The sequence below is a fragment of the Paramisgurnus dabryanus genome, chromosome 18 (assembly GCF_030506205.2).
Source record: "Paramisgurnus dabryanus chromosome 18, PD_genome_1.1, whole genome shotgun sequence".
NCBI classification, from domain to species: domain Eukaryota; kingdom Metazoa; phylum Chordata; class Actinopteri; order Cypriniformes; family Cobitidae; genus Paramisgurnus; species Paramisgurnus dabryanus.
The window spans coordinates 6,433,081-6,449,119 of NC_133354.1; the positions used below are offsets into that span (position 1 = coordinate 6,433,081).

General features: G+C 36.5%; 1 protein-coding gene across 18 annotated transcripts in view; it reads right to left on the minus strand.

Moving 5' to 3' along the window:
• add1 (adducin 1 (alpha)) overlaps positions 1-13,419 on the minus strand; it is a 74,067-nt gene extending 60,648 nt beyond the window's left edge. For all 18 annotated transcript variants that reach the window (XM_065243652.2, XM_065243666.2, XM_065243672.1 and 15 more), the window contains exon 1: positions 13,261-13,419. The gene's annotated coding sequence lies outside the window, so the exon portion shown is untranslated. The remainder of the gene's footprint in view (positions 1-13,260) is intronic.
• Positions 13,420-16,039: the final 2,620 nt, after the last annotated feature.

Sequence of the window (16,039 nt, forward strand, 5' to 3'; positions counted from 1 at the left end):
AAGGCAGTGCACGTGTGTTGCGTGCGTTGTTACTTGTGTGCGCAGCACGGAAATAACAGAGCAAAGATGGATGCAGAGGAGATTGACAGTGATCTGGTAGCTGAAAAAAAAACTCTATGTCTGTTGTAGCAGTTACTACATCACATGGCAATACCAAAACATTTCTAGTTTTACAAATACACATTTTAGCATTATCCCTAAACTGTGTGTGGATTTTCCTTAAAACCCATCAAGTTGACTCATGATACCATTTATTATGATCGCAATCGCACATCGCAATATTAGCATCAATAACCGCAATGGGAAAAATTTCCCAAATCGTGCAGCCCTAGATTCAAGTAATGTATCATCACTATAGACGCTTACTACAGACTCACTCTGAATACAAACATGCATGCCAATATTCTGGATAAACATAAAACTTACATAAAATGAAAGGTACAGAACAGGAAATAAACTGAAGTGTAACAAAACAATTAGGTAAAACTGTAAATGAAGCCAATTTAAAAGAGATCACACTGCTGTGGCAAACAATTAAACACCTACATATCTCATTCATATGTAGATTCCAGGGCAATTTACACAAAATGCACTTTGAGCTCTTTGTTAAAACTACTCATTTCCAAACACTGCATGAAAGAGAAACAGTTTAGTTTAGATATCTAAACATATAATCAGCCCATCTGTGCTCACACATCAACGACACACACAAACACCCTTCTACTCTCGAATAAAGCCCAACTTATACCTGCATGTCAACAAGGACAATAACACAGAAGTATAAATGAAAACTTTTGCGAGGTCTATAGCATAGATGGTACGACGTAGGTATGACACAGAAGTATAAATCGTGCTTTAGTTCCACAGAAAGTACTAAAAACAAAACAGCCCCTTTAAGCAAATATGTAAACATGTTGCAGAAACTAGGAAAACAAGAACAATACATTTAGATCAAGCACGGGTTAGATAAACCATCAAGACCGTGTTGTGTCTTGTCGTACAAAGGCAATAATATATCTCTACAGAGCAGCCAAAAGAGGGATACCTGTACAGTAAACTCTAAACAATGTCATTATTATTGTCCGTTTATGCTGTCTGGATTTTACAACAGATGACAGGAAAATCCTGCTTTTATATCTATGTACCACATCTTTTCTGCATGCTTTCAATTAGCACAAATAATAATTTCAGAGTTTATCAGTGCAAATAAATGTGCATATAGATGGTTTCATCGGACGCACGTGCGCTGACGCGATACACGTCTGGATCCGAACATTACTTCCAGTTTCATTTTTTTTTAATGGTCTGACTAGTCGCTAAACTGATCTCTTGAACAAATGTCTCATCGAAAATAACAATTGTTTTGGTTTCCTAGGTAATCTATGTGGTTTTTTTGCTTCTTTTATAAATAAACTACGTTTAAAGAACTTTGTTGTTATTTATTCTTAGCGGAGTTTACCGGAAGTTACATGCGGACCACGACAGCCGCTTGTTTATGTTGTTACTGCTGAAACAATCTATATACAGAAAATGTATACTTACATGCACAGTCTCATGCCGATTCTTAATAAACTGATAATGTGTGGGGTCATGTAAATGCATAAAATGATTTTATTTTATTGGTGAAAGCCTATAAATTGCGTAAGCAAAACTGATCGGCAGAGGTAGTTTTTTTCCTCATTACTCCGATTTTATGTTGCATGTAAACACCTTTACCAGCTTTCTCGCAGTTTTGTTCATGTGCGCCTGTCTCCGGGTGTGAAAGATAAACGTCACATAGAGGAAAAAGAGCAAAGTAACCATTAAAGTCTGCAAAAGTCAGAAAATTATTTATTTATTCAATTTAAATATTTTAAATATACATACATAAAATACACAACATACAGATATTTATGTAGCGTTATATTGTGATCTGTATAATTTTTAAAACCGCAAAGATGTGCAGGGATGACTGTAGTCACTATGGAAACAAAGCACATTTCCATGGAAACCTGTTGGATTATATAACAGTATTGGGTCACTTCAGTCCTGTTAGTCTGCCCACACGCTGATATGCTTTAAACATCTCACTCCTGAACTCATCCATCTGCAGCTTAATGAAAAAGATCTCCAGTTTTCGCTCTGGCTTTCACTGGTGTATGAACATCTGGAAAGTTTCGTTTTCAAGTAGGCTAAAAACCATCTTACAGCAAATCCCAAGAGATATAAAATGGATTACGACACAAGCTAAAGATTTGACTGAATGTCCAAATAATTTAGCATTTTCTTTTATCAAAAATCACATAGAATGAAGAAGAGACAAGAAGGAACGGTTCTGTAAACATTAAAGTCCTGAGCCAAATCTCACTGCATGCATTTCCTGTATCCATTACAGTTTCTTGACAGAATCTGAATATTAAATCCACCAGCGGGCTTAGAAAGAAGCCAAAGCTTTTCAGAATATCCAAAACCTATCCCAGAATTCCCTGGCAGTCTTCAAACTGGACAGCAGGGGATCAGAAAGAGTTTGCCATTGACTCAACACAGCTCGAACAATAATGCTCATATACAAGACGGGTTGACATGCAAAGCTTGTGGGCCCATCACATGAAGATTACATTTCAAGTCACACACACAAAGCTTTCTAGAATTAATTAAAAAACATTCTGGGCATGCTGAGCTTTTATTTTACAGCCCATGGTTTTATACATTTTGTTCTTATCGCCAATTCACAACAAACTTCCCTGTTGACCCAGCTTGCAAGAGGAAAGTGTGTGAATTATCTCACCCGTAACACTAGACAGATATGTGCGAGGGTGTGGATCAGCAATGTGTGTGAATGTGTGTGTCAGGGGGCGAGGGGTGGGATTAAATCACTGGTTGTGTGTTTATGCGGGCGTGATCGTGAGCCAAACGGTTGGAGAGGGGCGTTCCTTTTTCAACTTAAACACGTATAGCTCCTGCATTTAAACTGCCCAATCAGCATTTCAAGCCTGACTGCAATTCTGTAAACAAACACTTAAGCCATTACCACCTGTGTGCCACATTTCTATGCTCTAAAACACAACTTAACCTTTAAAAATATTATATTTTCTGACCCAAACTCTTCTGATCAGATCTGAGACAGAACATACAGTCCTCTGACCTCAAACAAGAGTTAATAATAAACTTTGGTGATCATTATATAAAAATATTTGAGTGCAAAATGTCACAATTACCCAGAAACAGATAGGGATGTAACAATACATCTATATAGATCAATGTATTGATAACATTTCTAACAATACGATGCATCAAGGCCACACATAAAATATTGATTGAGGTAACTTTATTTTTACACTCTCCACATCCTTATTCCTTGACGTAATGTACATCTACGTATTTACAACAATGCGCACATTTGAATTTATTTATGTGTGCAAGTGTCAGCAAGTGAATACAATGCAGCAACAAAGCGGTTGTAGCAGCGAAAACAGATTGGCAGAAAACCTTTGCCAGCACTAAGGCTGGGTATTGGCAAGGGCCTTACGGTACGATACATATCGCGATACTAGGGCTGGGCGGTATGACGGTATATTCCGTTACCGCAGAATAAAATGTCAGACGTAACAGATTTTTCTATTCCGTCTATTCCGCAGAATGCAAATAAGTGGGCATGGCCAACTCTGCCCTCAAGCATGTTAGACTGACTGTGACGGAGAAACATGTAAAATAGTTCACTTATAAAAAAATGAACGAGTTATTTGTGTAATTTTTATAATAAGTGCCAGTGAATCCACCACAGTCACGCAGCGAGAGTCTTGTCTTGCTCGCTCTCGCGCTCTCTCTCTCTCACGCTCTCTCTCTCCTCATGCAGCAGCCGGCCGATCTCTCGATGGGAAAGAGGTCTCTCTAGGCAAGCGCAAGGAGCTGCGACGCCAAATAAAGAGTTCTTCTCGCACATAATGCTAATAGTTGTAAAGTTTTCTGAACTTTAAGCAAGCTAAGACAAAACTCGCGTTTTTATCAGTGACACGTGCGCTGCTGAAACAATGTAGTTTGAAGCACCATTTGCTTATACAAACATATTTGATCGGAAAGACGAGGAAGAGATGCAAATGTTAAGGTCTAATATGAAGTAAAGAAAAGGGCGTCAAGACCTTAAAACAAACTTTATGATCATCACATCATAGATCCTGTCACATTTATAATATCTAGAGCTTCTTCTCTCATATACAGGTATTTATCCTGTCTGTAGGTTCATTTTACATATTGCATATGTTTAATGTAATGTATGCATAAATAAAAAAATACAATGAAGCCATACTATAGCTTCAATAGTCTATAAAAAACTCAATTAAAAACAAGATTCTGTCTAATCAAGACTTATTTGTTGTTATCTTCTGGGCATTTTCACTTTAACATTATTAACTTTAAATTGCTCATATTTTAAAACTGTGGTGAGCATTTAGTTAAAAGCTATAGTGAGTGGTGTATTTCTGTACATTTTAATCATCAAAAAACAATATAAACTGAAAAACATGTATACCGTGAAATATTCCGTTCTGTAAAATAAAATGACTCATTCCGTGAAATAGATTTTTGGTCATTCCGCCCACCTCTACGCGATACAATACATTGCGTGTTGTGATGCATTTCGATACTTGTTCTTTTTTATCAAAAATAAAAAATAGAGCTGAATTTTTCTTTAAACTTTTTTTTTCAAGTCAAAGTGCTTACACACATTGGCTTTGAAAGCTGCCGGTGTTTTTAAATTTTCTGCCATTTTCTCACTCCCGCTAACTTCTGAGACATTGGTCGAATTACCGTATATGACAGCAGTGTTTCCCATACGTTGATTTATTCGTGGCGCACCGCCACAGAATCAGTGCTGGCCGCCACAAATAGATTTTTCATGATCCCCATTTACATTTATATTTTACTGTTTAAAAACGTCTTAATTCATTGTTGCAAGCACCCAGCGCGTCCCTCCCTTTGCCTGCAGCGCGCGCCTCTCTCTCTCCCTCGCTCTCACATAACAGTGAAAAGGTGACGGTGTTTCAATGTCCGTTCCTCCGTATACTTTCTTTTTCGTGTAAACGTCAACAGTCACAGATTTTACTGACAGAGAAGACGGCGAGGACTTGACGAAAGGTTAGCATTAGTGTTTCCCACACACACACCCGTTCTCTCCCTCTCTATGATGTCGTATGCCTGCGCACGTGTTTTGTAGTAACTTTGTGTAACAGTTACTGTGTATTCTCTCATATTTCCGAATTTGCACCCAATTGTCTGCGCTATACGCGACAATAAAACTCGCATTTAAATAAAATAAGGGCTCATACAAGACATTGATGAGAAGAGCAACAGCAGTAAGACTTCAATGTAAATATATGGTGATTTATAGACCAGCTGTAAACATACACGTACATTTCATAATTTCCTGTTATTTTGCGGGGGGGTTTTTTTCAAATATTAAAGCGCTTAAGCATTTACTTGCATTCTTGGAGAAAAAACAAGTCAGTGGCAAGTCAGTTCCAGAATAACACGACACAAACTTTAAAAAGTCAAATTCACTTCTCAGAGGTACAGAACTGTTCCTGAAACTGACGTTCTCCCCAAACTAAAATTAAACACAGTGTTTCGAGTTTTTCTCGTCTGTGTCATGTTGATATCAAGAAGCAACGTGCACATGACGACGAGAGAGGTGACCTGCTGCGCAATCGAGTTACCCCTCCCACTTCTGAATGTTTTACAGAGACTTCTAATCCCGTCCGAATTGACCATCAATATTACAGACGCCCTGTGGTAAAATTACAACCGTAAAACTAATCCCGTCCGAATAGGGCTATAGTCTGCTCATTTTATGTCTGACAACAGAACTGATAGTATGTAAATAATAGCAATCCGTTGTGTTAAAATGCAATATAACGTGACAAATCAAAGAGTAGAAGTGAAACATATTTCTGGTGCCAACACTCGATCAAACGCAAACACATGATGACGTCACATATATGCTAATTAGCGTGTGACGTCATCACCGCCACAAGTCTCTCAAAATCCTGTGGGAAACACTGGACAGACAACTGGACACAACATCTACAGCAGCGGCAAAGTAGGTTGTTTGACGCACACAGAGGGATCTTTTTTTTTTTAAATACCAACAGTAGAGATTGAAAAATCGATAAACTATCGTGGAAAACTATCACGATAGTTAGCTGTATCAATATTTTTGAACAGCCCTAGCCAGCACCATCTAAAAACACTAAAGACTTTGACAGTTGCCATCAAAAACTTGATTTTATGTGACAATTTTTCTCAATATTTATATTATTTTAAACGTTCATGTTATACATTTTGGTTGCATTCGCGAGTTACTAAAAATTTAACTGCTTGGCTAGGCACGTTAAATATTGAAGTATCGATCAATTAATCACATTGATCAAATCATAATTGCTTCGAAGTAAAGTTTTATGTATCAGCAGATGTTACATCGCCGGCGGAGATAATCGATACGGTATCATATCACAATAAACTGTCCGAATTACACCCCTAATAACAGAGGACTCACCCTAAATAAAGACTGTAAACCCACACTACATGCCAGCTGTTTGACATCTTTAATCATGTGTTGTGTATCTGTGGAATGTCGTGTGCATTATTCCTGGTACACAAGCTCTAAATGTGGGCTGTGGTCCAGTAGATACTGCACATTAACCACATACTTAACATACACCAACAGTAGATATATGGACCCTAACAAACACCATACAGCCAGCAAATAGTACTGTTTCAGATTCTTGAAATCTACAAAACCTGCTTCACAGAAAAAAGCTTAATATTGCATGGTTGACTAAACTCACAATTGAAGTATAATCATGCTGGCAAGCTTCTGAAAAAGACCAAAGGCACTTATGATGTTGTGAATAGCTGCCTACGCTAGAAGCTGAAAAGGTTGTGAAAGAGACTAGCGGAGAATACACACAAGAATTGCACACAGCTATGCACACATTATACAAAATATTTCCTGTTCAAGGCAACACGACACTGCACATTTGAAACGTCAAGCAATAGAAAGAATGGAGAAATAGAGAAGAAAAGGGAGGGAATAAATGAAACATGATGAGATATAAATGAGAAACACATTTTTGTCCCTCTAGAGGGTCGTGGGCGTCGAGTAGAGAAATAGTGACTGGTTTTACATCTTGGTGAGGCCGTGATCGCATCACAAGTGGACGAAAGACACATTTACATATCTGTCTATTTTGTCCACTTTCAACTGCTTTTGTCCTGAATACTGAGGAGATGGTCTGTGGGGCTGTTTACACCTGGAATTAAGATGCGTTTTGGTTGATTAGATCACAAGTGGACACCTCTAAAGACAGGTGTAAATGAGGTGTAAATCGTTTTGAGCTCGTCCACTTTCGAGGTAGTTGAATACACATTTTGCAAGCATGTGAAATCAACTGCGCTGAAATATCAGAGGAAGCTCTTACATATACGTACAAAACAATGTGCAGCAAATTTACTATCAACACAAGCAAGGTACTCTGAAATAATATTAGTTTGCGTTAATTTAAACCCGTTATTTTTTTCTGTTTGCTTTTAACTAGAACTGGGGGGGATTGCCTGAGATTCTCATGCGCGTTTCATCAGTAAAGCCTGTGATTAGTATTTATTCACCATCACCTGCTTTCAGATGGAGCAACATTTACTACACAGAGCTGTTTTTCACCAAAAAGCTAGGCAAAATCGCGTTCATAATCGAAGACGATCTTCCAAGATTATGAACACGAGTTTCCCTAGTTTCGGTGAAATACTGCTCTGTGTAGTAAATGCCGCTCCATCTGAAAGCAGGTGGTAGCTGTTTACTACTAATCACCGAACCAGCTTTACTGATGAGACACGCATGAGAATCGGAGACGACTTTTTTTCCCCAAGCTCTACTTTTAACAAAAGCAGAGGGACTCACCGACAGACCATCCCTTCAAAGTAATCAGGACAGAAGGTTTTGATTCAAATACCAGGTGTAAACTAAATGTGTTTCTTTCATTCACTTGTGATCAGATCAACCAAAACACATCCTAATACCAAGAATAAACAGCCCATTTAAATGCCAAATCCAGTGGTTTCATTTAAAAGATTATTATAATATTGATGAGTTAGAAAATGCTTCATTCTAACTGGATAAGCCACATTGTTTTTGTAAGAAGCTGATAAACATAAACATTAAATATTAATAGAATCACTGCAGTACAATCGAGCTAATGATTAATATTTCTAGAGGAAGAATTACTAAGATTATTAATCTTAGCGAACACACATCCATATCTCATTCCTTAACCTCATTCACACAGACCTCTGGTCCCAGAAAATACCCGTAAAATTGCCAGACAAGCGTCTGTGTGAACAAAAACTCGTTCCGTTAATCTTCTGGGATCGTTGCCGGAAAGAGGACCTAGTAAGATACGCGGGTAACCCTCTGTGTGAACAAGAATGCCATAAAGGGCGTGTCGAAGTGAGGACGCGCGCGTCATCATCACAACACAAGTTATGGTTCAGCTCCTTACAACGAGAGATAACATGTATATAAACATTCACCACGAGAAATGTTGCAAACTAACATGTATATAAACATTCATCACGAGAAATGTTGCAAACTAGATTGAAGCAGTTATCAGGAAATGATATATGAGACGCATAAACAATGACGCACGCCGTAGTGAGGACGCGCGTGTCATGGCAACATGAAGTTGGTTCAACTCTTTAAAATCAGGGATTTACAACATTCACTACGAGAAATGTCAGCATACTAGACTGAAGCGGATATCAGGTAAGTTAGCTCGTTACTTACTGCGTTGAAACGGAGATCATTCAGCAGCATAAAAGAATATCGCGTCACGTGCTCATTTGAGCTATAATAAACGAAAATACCCTCATGTCATCCCAACGAGATATATTGTTCAGCTCCTCAAAATGCGGGTTTTAAATGCATATAAACAATCACGATGAGAAATGTCTGAAAACTGTATCAAAGCAGAGATCAGGGAGCTTGTCAAATATCCACTCTGAAGCTGAGATCATTCACCAGAATAGAACTGTGCATTCACGCGCTCCTTTGTAGTCTTATCATAAACAAAAATGCACGCGAGTTGTTTCTGGAGAGAGAAATAATAAATAATATGCAAACTTCAGACGCTGCGTAGAAGAGAGGGCGGGACTTTCAACATGTCACGTGTCTTTCCGGGACCATCAGATGCCGTGTAAACTTGGCAGTGTGAATGAATAAAATATCAAGCGGTCCCGTAAAATTCCAGGATGCCTGTCCCGTGTATCTTACGGAATATCTGTGTGAAAAGGGCTTTTGACTGGCAAACTGTCAGGACTACCAGTCAATCTGTGACCATGTCAAATACAAACAGTGACATACCAATGTATTATTGATATTATCAGCATTGGACGAAACTATGCTTGGTCAATAAGTATAATGTTCATTAGACTCGGTTTCAGATCCAACATTTTTCAGCAACCTTGGCAAAGGTTTTTGTTTTCAATCAGTTAAAGTGAATTCTGACTGAATAAAAAGTGTTCTGGTCCTATCAGCCAACACCACAAAAAGAGAAAATCTGCTGTCATAGTGACTTTAAAGGTGCTGTAGAATGTAAAACTGTATTTACCTAGGTTTAGATGAACAATACGAGTTAGGTTAATGGTAATGAAATATTGTGAGCCTCAAACATGATTGTTTCCTCCGAATGTAAACCTTGTGCAAACACAACACCACTGGAAAACAATCTAAACATAACACCAACTGTGACGTTATAGTCGAGATGTTCGGCCCCAACATTATATTAATTACACATTAAATTAAGTAAAATGTTGTTACAGTGCTAAAAACTAAAATTTGTGACTGTTGAGTTAGCGCTATATTCTAGCGTTAAGGCTGAAGTTCTACTATTGACGTTACAGTTAGGTTTGCAGTTCCATACTGAAAAACACAAACTTACCAATCAGAAACGTCCATTAACAATCTCCAAACAACTGATTATTCCTCAAATTCTGTATCTTCATCTGATACAGACTCAAACATAAGATCTGTTTACACACACACAGAGCTACTGAAGGAGCTGCTCTGAGAAACAGCCAATCAATTATTCAGCTCAACGTGATAATTCATGACCCTTTAAAATAAGGTAATAATAAACCATTTCATTCTAAAGGCAAATCCTAGGGTTGTAAATGGACATGTAAAACCATCTCCGCATAATTTTTGCACTTAATAAAGCCATATACCTTTTATGTAGATATCAGAAAACAATTGAACAGATTATTACAATGCATTCTTTGGCACCTTTAAATAAGATCTCATTTATAATTACTAAGTTACACAGGTTTGTCATAAAGCATTAAACGTACGTTAAAAACATGACTCACTTTACAAACCTTTGACACGCACAAACTCATACAAGTAAATAAAATATAAGTTACTGGTAAAACACAGAAACAAACATTTTTCTTTCTTAATCGTGGGAAATGCAAGAAACATTTCTTCACACATCGAAATGTATCAAAACTAGGGCGATGTCATTAAAAAAATTCCTTTATTTACAGTGATTTTTATTTGTGGGCGTGCAGAGCTGCAGTGACCGTCCTGAGCTGGGCGTGCGCTTGTTTGTTAAGTGCATCTCTTTCTGGGGTGTATTCCAGAAAGCAGGGTTAACTTACCATCAGATTAACCCCGAACTTTGGGTTGATCAACCCCAAACTTGCTTACTCGGGGTATGTCGGTTCCAAAACACAGTTTAAGAGTTAGGTCAATCAACTCGCTGAAAGTAACCCAGAGTTAACGCGCGCTCACGGTAACAACATAAAGGCATTGTCAATGGATCGCAGATTTCACGAGTCACCATGGAAACGTCAGAGAACTTAAAAGTTTTTAAATGAGAAATAACATTATAAACTAATATTTTCTGGCAAAATCAACGTTTTATAAGCGGCTTAGAAGTGCGTGATTACAAAACAGATCAAATTAATTAATTAAATAATTAATACGAACCCATTTTACCCCATTTAAGTCCAATATTATATGTGTCTCAACGAAAATACACACAATTTTATTTAAAATAATCTAAAACAATCTAAAATAATTAATATAGTCAAAATAATCATAGATTTTATATATGATTGTAAACATATGAATTATGAATATATTTTCCCCTGTGAAAAGTAACAATGGTTTTACTACAGTAAAAAACATGGTTACAGTAAAACCATGGTAACCACAAAATAACCATGGTTTTCAAAAAAACATAGTTAAACGATGGTTAGTGTAGTAAAACCATGGTTCTGCTGATAGTAATCAATGCACAAAAAAAACATGGTTACTACAACTATACACCAATAAAACCATGGTTAATTTCATAAGAGTTGTGGCACATAAAGTGCAAATACATCATAAGGCTTATTTAAAGGTTTTTTTTTTTTTTAGATATGATTGTATTGTGTAGGCATAAAATGCACTATGATAATATTCACTATATTGTACTTATTTTACTTCTGCTCCTTTGGGTGACCCTGTTTAGTTTTAGGACTTTCCTTGTATGACACTGTGTCACCATCTTTTTTAACATTTACTGATAGCTGATAGATTAATGCACCCTCTTTTAATTGTAAAGCTTCCTTACAGTCCTTACAGATTTTCAATAATGTTGTGTAATGCTTTTCATTACACTACACTAAGAATGATCATTCATTTGCATTGGACGATTAGGATCTGCTGTGACAGAATTGGAGAATAGAAATGTTACATTAGTGTCAATAGTAACATGTTGTAATATATGTCCTGTATCATCTAATATATGCAAATATCTCAATTTCCCTTTGCTCAAAAATGATAGCTCAGGAAAGCAGCTACAAAAGGTCAATTTTAAAGAAATAAAGGTGATTTAGAAAAACACCAACTATAGATCAAATGTAGAGAGAGGGCTAAGGATCTGAAGTGCATGTTTAAGAAATAAATATTATACTATGAAATATATATTTATAATTTCATTTCATTGTGTACATGATTCTAACTGATATAATAGAAAATCTCTGACCACTATGCCATGTCTGTGATTCAATGGTGTTTCACCTAATGAAGTCTGTGCTTCACCTGTGTCACTATGTGGGTCAGTGTTAAATCATGCCTGTGCTTCATGGGTGTCATTCTGTGGGCCAGGTCAGATGCACATGCCTATCAGAGACTGCAGGCAGGGGTAACTTCTATCCCTCAGTAATTATTATTATGATAGGCATCATGTGTTTCTATTTGTTATATCCATTTACTGTAACATTGCCACATTGTCACTTAAGTAACATAGGTTAAGATTCATTAATGACAATGTATTTGCACACACATTTATTATAACTTTAGATTCATCTCAAATTATCTAGTAAGTGAAAGATGAGGTTATTTATGAATTGACAAAATTGATATGGAAATGTACTTTATTGTAAACATTAATTAACTGATGGAATTATGTTTCATACATCCACTGATATTTGGAGATATATTACTAATGAACATGATTACATGTATAGTATTTAGTCCGAACACAAATATGAATAAATTTTTAATTAAATTTAATTAATAATAAAATTTATAGTAATTAGTCCAATCACCAATAACAATCCATGTTATTAAAAAAATAGTTTCTTTAAAAAAAATTCATATCACACATTTTTTAAGACAGCAATAAATATTCGCGACTGTAAATATAATAAAATAAAATAAATGCTTTAACATTGTAATATTATGCAAAATATATGCTTCCACGCCCGCTGTACGCTCGTCATAAGTGCACGCATGCGCAGACTTCCTCCGAAGCCTCGTTTTATTAACTAAAATGAACTTACCCTGCAACATAACCTGCTCCGGAGCAGGTTATCTTCAGAGAGTCAGTTGCTATGGTTACTTACATAACCCGAAAGTTACCTCCGTTTTTGGAACCGAAAGCAGAGGTTATCCGCTTACTTACTCCTAAACTTACCCGGGTAAGCCACATAACCAGCTTTCTGGAATACACCCCTGTAATCCCTCACTAAATTTAATAAACATCTACAAGATTCGCGATAATGCCATACAGTCATCAAATTACATTTAAAGACCAAACCCCAGCGGAAACACATTTGAGAAACGCGTTTTTCTCACAAAAACGAAAGGCTAATGTCACTAGCATGCGCGCTAGCTTTCAGGCCGCGTAAATGAAACTCTGAGGGAAAAAAATCCCGGACGATAAAATAAACGAGAATAATACTTACGCTTAAATGAGTCTTGGTGTGCGACAGGAATGGACAGTGACTCTGGGGCAGACGGGAGCTCGTAGTTTTTCTCAGTTAACGGGATTGTTTTTGCCGTGCCTTTCTGCAGCCGTCTGCTACTCCGTACGAGTCTCGCATTGGGCGCGGCACTCTGGTCTCGCTGAGGTAACGAGTCTTCTGATTGGTTCAGCATCACAAGAACTCCCGGCCTCTGTTACTTGTAGGCGGGATTAAATTACTCGGCGTGGGTTGTGTTGTGAGAGAATATAGTGGATTTGTTTTTTGTTATTGTTAGTGATATTCACTTTTTTAATTATTTTTTTAACAGACATGTTACAGTCATAGATTATCTATAGTAATGGTAGAATCAACTTAACCAATTGCTTTGAAAAATATTTTGGTGTCATGTTGTTTTGTACATAAGAAGTAGAAAAGTTCAGTGTAGAGGCGGTAATTTAAGAATATTGACCAATCAGGTAGCAGAATTTTCAGCGAATCGACCAATCACGAGCAAGGTTTGGGCTTTTTTTCAGTGGCTCTAGGTTTGGATTAAACACATTAAGCATAGAAACTTATAATGTGCAACGCCTTTAAGAAGGTATTTTATAAAAATAAAGTAAGTATAGATTCATTCTAACATTTATTTAAAAAATACGGCTATACGGGATCATTTTGTTTTTATCTCTTGCATACCTGTGCTACACTCCAGTTCAGTAGGTGGCGGTAGTGCCCCGGAAGTGGTTTGCAACCGCAATTAAACAAAAGAAGAAGTTGTTTTTATTATGGAGCGTTTTGTATTCTCATGTTTTCTGCAGTCTTTTAATGGTGTTAATGTTTATCTGCGATTTGTTTAATTTACAAATGTAGTAAACTGAAAGTGAAACTTTAAAGGATTTTGATATGAAGTTTAAAAAATGGCATCTAGATCTTTTTCTGAGGAGGATTTTTCTTGTCCTGTGATATTTTTACAAATCCTGTTGTGTTGTCTTGTAGTCACAGTATCTGTAAAGACTGTATTGAGAGATTCTGGGAAAGTAAAGAATTTCAAGAATGTCCAGTTTGCAGAAAAAGATCTTTAAAGGATGAACCTCCAATAAATTTAGCTTTGAAGAACCTGTGTGAGACTTTCTTACAGGAGAGAAGTCAGAGATCTTCATCAGTTGTCATCTTCACAAATGCTGTCCTGTCACTGATGCTGATCAATAATATTCAAAAAATTTGATAACATTATAAACATCAAGAACTAATAGACATCTTCACAATGACATAATGTTGATTTCTTTCAGGAAAAACTCAAAACTGCATTTAACCTTTACAGAAGAAACTGAGAAGAATAAAGAACTTTAAACATAATTTGGATGAAAGTTCAATAATGAAAATTATTGAACTATTATAAAATTCATGAGTGATTCACAGTACAGACAGATTTTACTATATAAAGGCTTTCAAAAAAATTTTTTAGGAAAAGGCAGCAATAAAAAGGTTTGAATGAAACATACACCGCGTTCCAAATTATTATGCACATGCGGTTTATGTTTATTTTCCAATACAGTCAGTAAGCTTAGAAATTTAATTTTACCCTCAATGTTATTCTATTTAAATGAAATTAAACTGTTAAAAGATGCTTTAATACTTTGAAAAAAAAATATGACACAAGTTGTAGTTCTCCTAAAATATGGGTATAAAAAAATCTAAAGACAAAACGTGTGTTTTTAAAAAGAAAATTACTTCCTATAACAATTTATATTTTGTGGATCTAAACAGAAATTATTTAACTATTATAAGATTCCTGAGTGATTCACAGTACATACAGTTTTGACTATAAAGGCTTTAAAAAAAAAAAAATTAGGAAAGGGCAGCAATAAACAGCCACCGTTAAAAATCAACCATGTATTAAAACCTGCTGGTGTCTCTGTAATCCCAAGAACCCCTTTAATAGAAGATCCTTTAATGCATAAAGCTGTGTTTTTACCCCTCCCACAAACCAAAACTTGCAAAAATGAAACATTTGCTGTTTGCTCAGAATACAAGATGACTATTTTCACACAGTTTTATTCATTGACATGCCATAATACACTGAATAATGTAGATGAACGCCATTCTGGATTGTTGGTAAATAGTCACTCTATTAAAACAAGATTGTAACATTAGGAAGAGGTGGCAGAGTAATGATTTGGGCTGGAATATAGGAAAGTAAGATGGTAGATCCCTTTAGGGTCCCAAAAGGATATCTATAAGACATGCAGAGTTCCTAAATGATTGTTTTTTTTTAAATGGGATATAAAGGGAATCATGTCTTCTGAAATAAATGTACTTTCATGGAGGATAATAAACCATCCCATGCTACAAAAAGCATCACTGACTATTTTAATTAATATGGGCATAAAATAAGAAAGAAATCAAGGTGTGACCACCATCATCCTCTGATCTTAGTGTTATTTAAGAGTAGGGATGTCACGAGAACCGATACTTCGGTACCAAGTCGATACCAACATTTTTTTAAACATGACGGTACCTGCTTTCTCTGGTACCGGGTCCGGAGGTACCGAGGCTGCAATACTCTTCCGGGACTGATGGGGGCAGCATATACGCGCGTGTGTATTTGACGCTCCACAAGAGTTAAAGATGAGGAAGAACGCCTCAGACGAGCTCACGGGAATCTCTCTAAAGTAGTTTGTCGCTATCAAGCATAGAATTTGGCAAAGCTCTTGAAAGACAGACCCCCCGATCTCTTTAAAGAATTCGAGGTAAGTTTAAATTCACATTAACATTATATACA